At 38.6% G+C, this 7,500-nt stretch overlaps 8 non-coding genes across 8 annotated transcripts; all 8 read left to right on the top strand.

Annotated features, from left to right (window-relative positions):
- Nucleotides 1-637: 637 nt before the first annotated feature.
- Nucleotides 638-709, top strand: TRNAQ-UUG (transfer RNA glutamine (anticodon UUG)). Its single transcript has one exon. It is a non-coding gene; the product is annotated as a tRNA-Gln (tRNA).
- Nucleotides 710-2,461: 1,752 nt separating this feature from the next.
- On the top strand, nucleotides 2,462-2,533 carry TRNAQ-CUG (transfer RNA glutamine (anticodon CUG)). The gene has a single exon. It is a non-coding gene; the product is annotated as a tRNA-Gln (tRNA).
- A 231-nt stretch (nucleotides 2,534-2,764) lies between these two features.
- On the top strand, nucleotides 2,765-2,836 carry TRNAQ-UUG (transfer RNA glutamine (anticodon UUG)). The gene has a single exon. It is a non-coding gene; the product is annotated as a tRNA-Gln (tRNA).
- Nucleotides 2,837-3,170: 334 nt separating this feature from the next.
- TRNAQ-CUG (transfer RNA glutamine (anticodon CUG)) lies at nucleotides 3,171-3,242 on the top strand. The gene has a single exon. It is a non-coding gene; the product is annotated as a tRNA-Gln (tRNA).
- A 231-nt stretch (nucleotides 3,243-3,473) lies between these two features.
- Nucleotides 3,474-3,545, top strand: TRNAQ-UUG (transfer RNA glutamine (anticodon UUG)). Its single transcript has one exon. It is a non-coding gene; the product is annotated as a tRNA-Gln (tRNA).
- A 1,346-nt stretch (nucleotides 3,546-4,891) lies between these two features.
- TRNAQ-UUG (transfer RNA glutamine (anticodon UUG)) lies at nucleotides 4,892-4,963 on the top strand. The gene has a single exon. It is a non-coding gene; the product is annotated as a tRNA-Gln (tRNA).
- Nucleotides 4,964-5,592: 629 nt separating this feature from the next.
- TRNAQ-CUG (transfer RNA glutamine (anticodon CUG)) lies at nucleotides 5,593-5,664 on the top strand. Its single transcript has one exon. It is a non-coding gene; the product is annotated as a tRNA-Gln (tRNA).
- Nucleotides 5,665-6,306: 642 nt separating this feature from the next.
- TRNAQ-CUG (transfer RNA glutamine (anticodon CUG)) lies at nucleotides 6,307-6,378 on the top strand. The gene has a single exon. It is a non-coding gene; the product is annotated as a tRNA-Gln (tRNA).
- Nucleotides 6,379-7,500: the final 1,122 nt, after the last annotated feature.

The raw sequence follows: 7,500 nt of genomic DNA, 5'->3' as shown, positions 1-7,500 counted from the left end.
TTGTATCTTTTTGCACTTACAGTTCAAATATCCTGTTCAATCTTGTACTTCTTACTAATGTTCATTTTCAGGGAAGCACTCTGGATCATGAATCACGCCATCCAACTTCAATTCTCAGTTTGATCAGAATCATTTTTGCACATAAAGTTCAACTATGTGGTAATTAGAAGAAAATTGGCCTCTTTTGAAGCTTTCAATCTAAGGAAAAATTTATAAATGTCTTTGAAATGTGGTTCCATGGTGTAATGATTAGCACTCTGGACTTTGAATCCAGTGATCCGAGTTCAAATCTCGGAGGGACCTTGAGAAGTTTTGCAAGTACCGTTGAAATATGCTGTTCAATTCTATACTTGTAATAATCCTCATTTATAAAGAATCATTCTGGACTATGAATCCAGACATACAAGTTCAATTCTTAGATTCTATGGAACCATTTTTGCACGTAAATTTAATTTCTGGGATAATTATACTAAAGTGAGCACTCTGGACTATGAATCCAGTCATCCAAGTTCAATTCTTAGATTGTCCGGAACCATTTTTGCACATAAAGGTCACCTCTGGGATATTTATAATAATATGAGCCTTTTTTGAAAAGCTAGCCCTCTAAGCGAATAATTTAAGATTGTTTTTGAAATGTGGTTCCATGGTGTAATGGTTAGCACTCTGGACTTTGAATCCAGTGATCCGAGTTCAAATCTCGGTGGGACCTTTGTATCTTTTTGCACTTACAGATCAAATATCCTGTTCAATCTTGTACTTCTTACTAATGTTCATTTTCAGGGAAGCACTCTGGATCATGAATCCAGCCATCAAACTTCAATTCTCAGTTTGACCAGAATCATTTTTGCACATAAAGTTCGGTACTTGTGTATTTTGGCGGCGCCCCCGATGTCCGTCGTACGACGAACAGATCGCATCGCATGCCATGCACCCGATGGCATGCGATGCGATGCGACGCGATTTTGACCCCCTATACGACCAAAAATCGTATAAGCACCCTAAAGGGTGCTTTTGAGCACCCAAATGGTTGCTTACAATGTTAAATGCACCTCCACGCCACCCCCCACTATAAACGTGAACCCGAAGCGTGGCGAGCGCAGCGAGCCCGCGAGGGGCGGCGGTACGCGTCCTACGACCTTTTCATACCCCCACTATCCACGTCGGCGTGGAGTTGAGAATAGAATAGTGTGGCGAGCGCAGCGAGCCACCGAGCCCGAAGCGTGGCGAGTGCAGCGAGCCCCGCGAGGGGACGCGGATACCTTCACAGTTGTACGCGTCCCCTCGCGGGCTTCACAGGTGTCCGTGGCGACGCGGACACCTGTGAAGCCCGCGAGGGGACGCGTTTACCTGTGAAGGTATCCGCGTCCCCTCGCGGGGCTCGCTGCGCTCGCCACACTATTCTATTCTCAACTCCACGCCGACGTGGATAGTGGGGGTATGAAAAGGTCGTAGGACGCGTACCGCCGCCCCTCGCGGGCTCGCTGCGCTCGCCACGCTTCGGGTTCACGTTTATAGTGGGGGGTGGCGTGGGGGTGCATTTAACATTGTAAGCACCCATTTGGGTGCTTAACTTTGTATAAGCACCCATTAGGGTGCTTATACAATGTTTAATCGCATCGCATCGCATCGTATGGCATCGTATGCCATGTACAATGGCATACAATTTCAAAATTGTATGCCATCGTGCACTATCGTACGATATCGCGTCGCATCGCATACCATCGTATGTGTTATGGTATGCGATGCGATGGGCGCCGCCAAAATACACAAGTACCTAAAGTTCAACTATGTGGTAATTAGAAGAAAATTGGCCTCTTTTGAAGCTTTCAATCTAAGGAAAAATTTATAAATGTCTTTGAAATGTGGTTCCATGGTGTAATGGTTAGCACTCTGGACTCTGAATCCAGTGATCCGAGTTCAAATCTCGGTGGGAACTTTGTATCTTATTGCACTTACAGTTCAAATATCTTGTACTTCTTACTAATGTTCATTTTAAGGGAAGCACTCTGTATCATGAATCCAGCCATCCAACGTCAATTCTCAGTTTGACCCCAACCATTTTTGCACATAAAGTTCAACTATGTGGTAATTAGAAGAAAATTGGCCTCTTTTGAAGCTTTCAATCTAAGGAAAAATGTATAAATGTCTTTGAAATGTGGTTCCATGGTGTAATGGTTAGCACTCTGGACTTTGAATCCAGTGATTCGAGTTCAAATCTCGGTGGGACCTTGAGAAGTTTTGCACGTACCGTTGAAATATGCTGTTCAATTATATACTTGTAATAATCCTTATTTATAAAGAAGCATTCTGGACTATAAATCCAGACATACAAGTTCAATTCTTAGATTTTCCGGAACCATTTTTGCACATAAAGGTCACCTCTGGGATATTTATAATAATATGAGCCTTTTTTGAAAAGCTAGCCCTCTAAGCGAATAATTTAAGATTGTTTTTGAAATGTGGTTCCATGGTGTAATGGTTAGCACTCTGGACTCTGAATCCAGTGGTCCGAGTTCAAATCTCGGTGGGACCTTTGTATCTTTTTGCACTTACAGATCAAATATCCTGTTCAATCTTGTACTTCTTACTAATGTTCATTTTCAGGGAAGCACTCTGGATCATGAATCCAGCCATCCAACTTCAATACTCAGTTTGACCAGAATCATTTTTGCACATAAAGTTCAACTATGTGGTAATTAGAAGAAAATTTGCCTCTTTTGAAGCTTTCAATCTAAGGAAAAATGTATAAATATCTTTGAAATTTGGTTCCATGGTGTAATGGTTAGCACTCTGGACTTTGAATCCAGTGATCCGAGTTCAAATCTCGGTGGGACCTTGAGAAGTTTTGCACGTACCGTTGAAATATGCTGTTCAAGTCTATACTTGTAATAATCCTCATTTATAATGAAGCATTCTGGACTATGAATCCAGACATACGAGTTCAATTCTTAGATTCTATGGAACCATTTTTGCACGTAAATTTAATTTCTGGGATAATTATACTAAAGTGAGCACTCTGGACTATGAATCCAGTCATCCAAGTTCAATTCTTAGATTGTCCGGAACCATTTTTGCACATAAAGGTCACCTCTGGGATATTTATAATAATATGAGCCTTTTTTGAAAAGCTAGCCCTCTAAGCGAATAATTTAAGATTGTTTTTGAAATGTGGTTCCATGGTGTAATGGTTAGCACTCTGGACTCTGAATCCAGTGATCCGAGTTCAAATCTCGGTGGGACCTTTGTATCTTTTTGCACTTACAGATCAAATATCCTGTTCAATCTTGTACTTCTTACTAATGTTCATTTTCAGGGAAGCACTCTGGATCATGAATCCAGCCATCCAACTTCAATTCTCAGTTTGACCAGAATCATTTTTGCACATAAAGTTCAACTATGTGGTAATTAGAAGAAAATTGGCCTCTTTTGAAGCTTTCAATCTAAGGAAAAATGTATAAATGTCTTTGAAATGTGGTTCCATGGTGTAATGGTTAGCACTCTGGACTTTGAATCCAGTGATCCGAGTTCAAATCTCGGTGGGACCTTGAGAAGTTTTGCACGTACCGTTGAAATATGCTGTTCAAGTCTATACTTGTAATAATCCTCATTTATAATGAAGCATTCTGGACTATGAATCCAGACATACAAGTTCAATTCTTAGATTCTATGGAACCATTTTTGCACGTAAATTTAATTTCTGGGATAATTATACTAAAGTGAGCACTCTGGACTATGAATCCAGTCATCCAAGTTCAATTCTTAGATTGTCCGGAACCATTTTTGCACATAAAGGTCACCTCTGGGATATTTATAATAATATGAGCCTTTTTTGAAAAGCTAGCCCTCTAAGCGAATAATTTAAGATTGTTTTTGAAATGTGGTTCCATGGTGTAATGGTTAGCACTCTGGACTCTGAAGCCAGTGATCCGAGTTCAAATCTCGGTGGGACCTTTGTATCTTTTTGCACTTACAGTTCAAATATCCTGTTCAATCTTGTACTTCTTACTAATGTTCATTTTCAGGGAAGCACTCTGGATCATGAATCCAGCCATCCAACTTCAATTCTCAGTTTGACCAGAATCATTTTTGCACATAAAGTTCAACTATGTGGTAATTAGAAGAAAATTGGCCTCTTTTGAAGCTTTCAATCTAAGGAAAAATGTATAAATGTCTTTGAAATGTGATTCCATGGTGTAATGGTTAGCACTCTGGACTTTGAATCCAGTGATCCGAGTTAAAATCTCGGTGGGACCTTGAGAAGTTTTGCACGTACCGTTGAAATATGCTGTTCAAGTCTATACTTGTAATAATCCTCATTTATAATGAAGCATTCTGGACTATGAATCCAGACATACAAGTTCAATTCTTAGATTCTATGGAACCATTTTTGCACGTAAATTTAATTTCTGGGATAATTATACTAAAGTGAGCACTCTGGACTATGAATCCAGTCATCCAAGTTCAATTCTTAGATTGTCCGGAACCATTTTTGCACATAAAGGTCACCTCTGGGATATTTATAATAATATGAGCCTTTTTTGAAAAGCTAGCCCTCTAAGCGAATAATTTAAGATTGTTTTTGAAATGTGGTTCCATGGTGTAATGATTAGCACTCTGGACTCTGAATCCAGTGATCCGAGTTCAAATCTCGGGGGGACCTTTGTATCTTTTTGCACTTACAGATCAAATATCCTGTTCAATCTTGTACTTCTTACTAATGTTCATTTTCAGGGAAGCACTCTGGATCATGAATCCAGCCATCCAACTTCAATTCTCAGTTTGACCAGAATCATTTTTGCACATAAAGTTTAACTATGTGGTAATTAGAAGAAAATTGGCCTCTTTTGAAACTTTCAATCTAAGGAAAAATGTATAAATGTCTTTGAAATGTGGTTCCGTGGTGTAATGGTTAGCACTCTGGACTTTGAATCCAGTGATCCGAGTTCAAATCTCGGTGGGACCTTTGTATCTTTTTGCACTTACAGATCAAATATCCTGTTCAATCTTGTACTTCTTACTAATGTTCATTTTCAGGGAAGCACTCTGGATCATGAATCCAGCCATCCAACTTCAATTCTCAGTTTGACCAGAATCATTTTTACACATAAAGTTCAACTATGTGGTAATTAGAAGAAAATTGGCCTCTTTTGAAGCTTTCAATCTACGGAAAAATGTATAAATGTCTTTGAAGTGTGGTTCCATGGTGTAACGGTTAGCACTCTGGACTTTAAATCCAGTGATCTGAGTTCAAATCTCGGAGGGACCTTGAGAAGTTTTGCACGTACCGTTGAAATATGCTGTTCAATTCTATACTTGTAATAATCCTCATTTATAAAGAAGCATTCTGGACTATGAATCCAGACATACAAGTTAGATTCTATGGAACCATTTTTGCACGTAAATTTAATTTCTGGGATAATTATACTAAAGTGAGCACTCTGGACTATGAATCCAGTCATCCAAGTTCAATTCTTAGATTTTCCGGAACCATTTTTGCACATAAAGGTCACCTCTGGGATATTTATAATAATATGAGCCTTTTTTGAAAAGCTAGCCCTCTAAGCGAATAATTTAAGATTGTTTTTGAAATGTGGTTCCATGGTGTAATGGTTAGCACTCTGGACTCTGAATCCAGTGATCCGAGTTCAAATCTCGGTGGGACCTTTGTATCTTTTTGCACTTACAGTTCAAATATCCTGTTCAATCTTGTACTTCTTACTAATGTTCATTTTCAGGGAAGCACTCTGGATCATGAATCCAGCCATCCAACTTCAATTCTCAGTTTGATCAGAATCATTTTTGCACATTAAGTTCAACTATGTGGTAATTAGAAGAAAATTGGCCTCTTTTGAAGCTTTCAATCTAAGGAAAAATGTATAAATGTCTTTGAAATGTGGTTCCATGGTGTAACGGTTAGCACTCTGGACGTTGAATCCAGTGATCCGAGTTCAAATCTCGGTGGGACCTTGAGAAGTTTTGCACGTACCGTTGAAATATGCTGTTCAAGTCTATACTTGTAATAATCCTCATTTATAATGAAGCATTCTGGACTATGAATCCAGACATACAAGTTCAATTCTTAGATTCTATGGAACCATTTTTGCACGTAAATTTAATTTCTGGGATAATTATACTAAAGTGAGCACTCTGGACTATGAATCCAGTCATCCAAGTTCAATTCTTAGATTGTCCGGAACCATTTTTGCACATACTGTAAAGGTCACCTCTGGGATATTTATAATAATATGAGCCTTTTTTGAAAAGCTAGCCCTCTAAGCGAATAATTTAATATTGTTTTTGAAATGTGGTTCCATGGTGTAATGGTTAGCACTCTGGACTCTGAATCCAGTGATCCGAGTTCAAATCTCGGTGGGACCTTTGTATCTTATTGCACTTACAGTTCAAATATCTTGTACTTCTTACTAATGTTCATTTTAAGGGAAGCACTCTGGATCATGAATCCAGCCATCCAACGTCAATTCTCAGTTTGACCCCAACCATTTTTGCACATAAAGTTCAACTATGTGGTAATTAGACCTTGAGAAATTTTGCACATACCGTTGAAATATGCTGTTCAATTCTTTACTTGTAATGATCCTTATTTATAAAGAAGCATTCTGGACTATAAATCCAGACGTACAGGTTAAATTCTTAGATTGTCCGGAACCATTTTTGCACATAAAGGTAATTTCCGGGATAATTATACTAAAGTGAGCACTCTGGACTATGAATCCAGTCATCAAAGTTTAATTCTCAGATTGCCTGGAACCATTTTTGCACATAAAGGTAATTTCTGTGATAATTATACTAATATGATCCTATAGTCTTTGAAATGTGGTTCCATGGTGTAATGGTTAGCACTCTGGACTTTGAATCCAGTGATCCGAGTTCAGATCTCTGTGGGACCTTGAGAAGTTTTGCACGTACTGTTGAAATATGCTGTTCAATTCTATACTTGTAATAATCCTCATTTATAAAGAAGCATTCTGGACATACAAGTTCAATTCTTAGATTCTATGGAACCATTTTTGCACGTAAATTTAATTTATGGGATAATTATACTAAAGTGAGCACTCTGGACTATGAATCCAGTCATCCAAGTTCAATTCTTAGATTGTCCGGAACCATTTTTGCACATAAAGGTCACCTCTGGGATATTTATAATAATATGAGCCTTTTTTGAAAAGCTAGCCCTCTAAGCGAATCATTTAAGATTGTTTTTGAAATGTGGTTCCATGGTGTAATGGTTAGCACTCTGGACTCTGAATTCAGCGATCCGAGTTCAAATCTCGGTGGGACCTTTGTATTTTATTGCACTTACAGTTCAAATATCCTGTTCAATCTTGTACTTCTTACTAATGTTCATTTTCAGGGAAGCACTCTGGATCATGAATCCAGCCATCCAACTTCAATTCTCAGTTTGACCAGAATCATTTTTGCACATAAAGTTCAACTATGTGGTAATTAGAAGAAAATTGGCCTCTTTTGAAGCTTTCAATC

Source organism: Crinia signifera, chromosome 11 (assembly GCF_055691185.1).
Source record: "Crinia signifera chromosome 11, ASM5569118v1, whole genome shotgun sequence".
NCBI classification, from domain to species: domain Eukaryota; kingdom Metazoa; phylum Chordata; class Amphibia; order Anura; family Myobatrachidae; genus Crinia; species Crinia signifera.
This window is presented reverse-complemented; position numbering and strand designations above follow the sequence as displayed.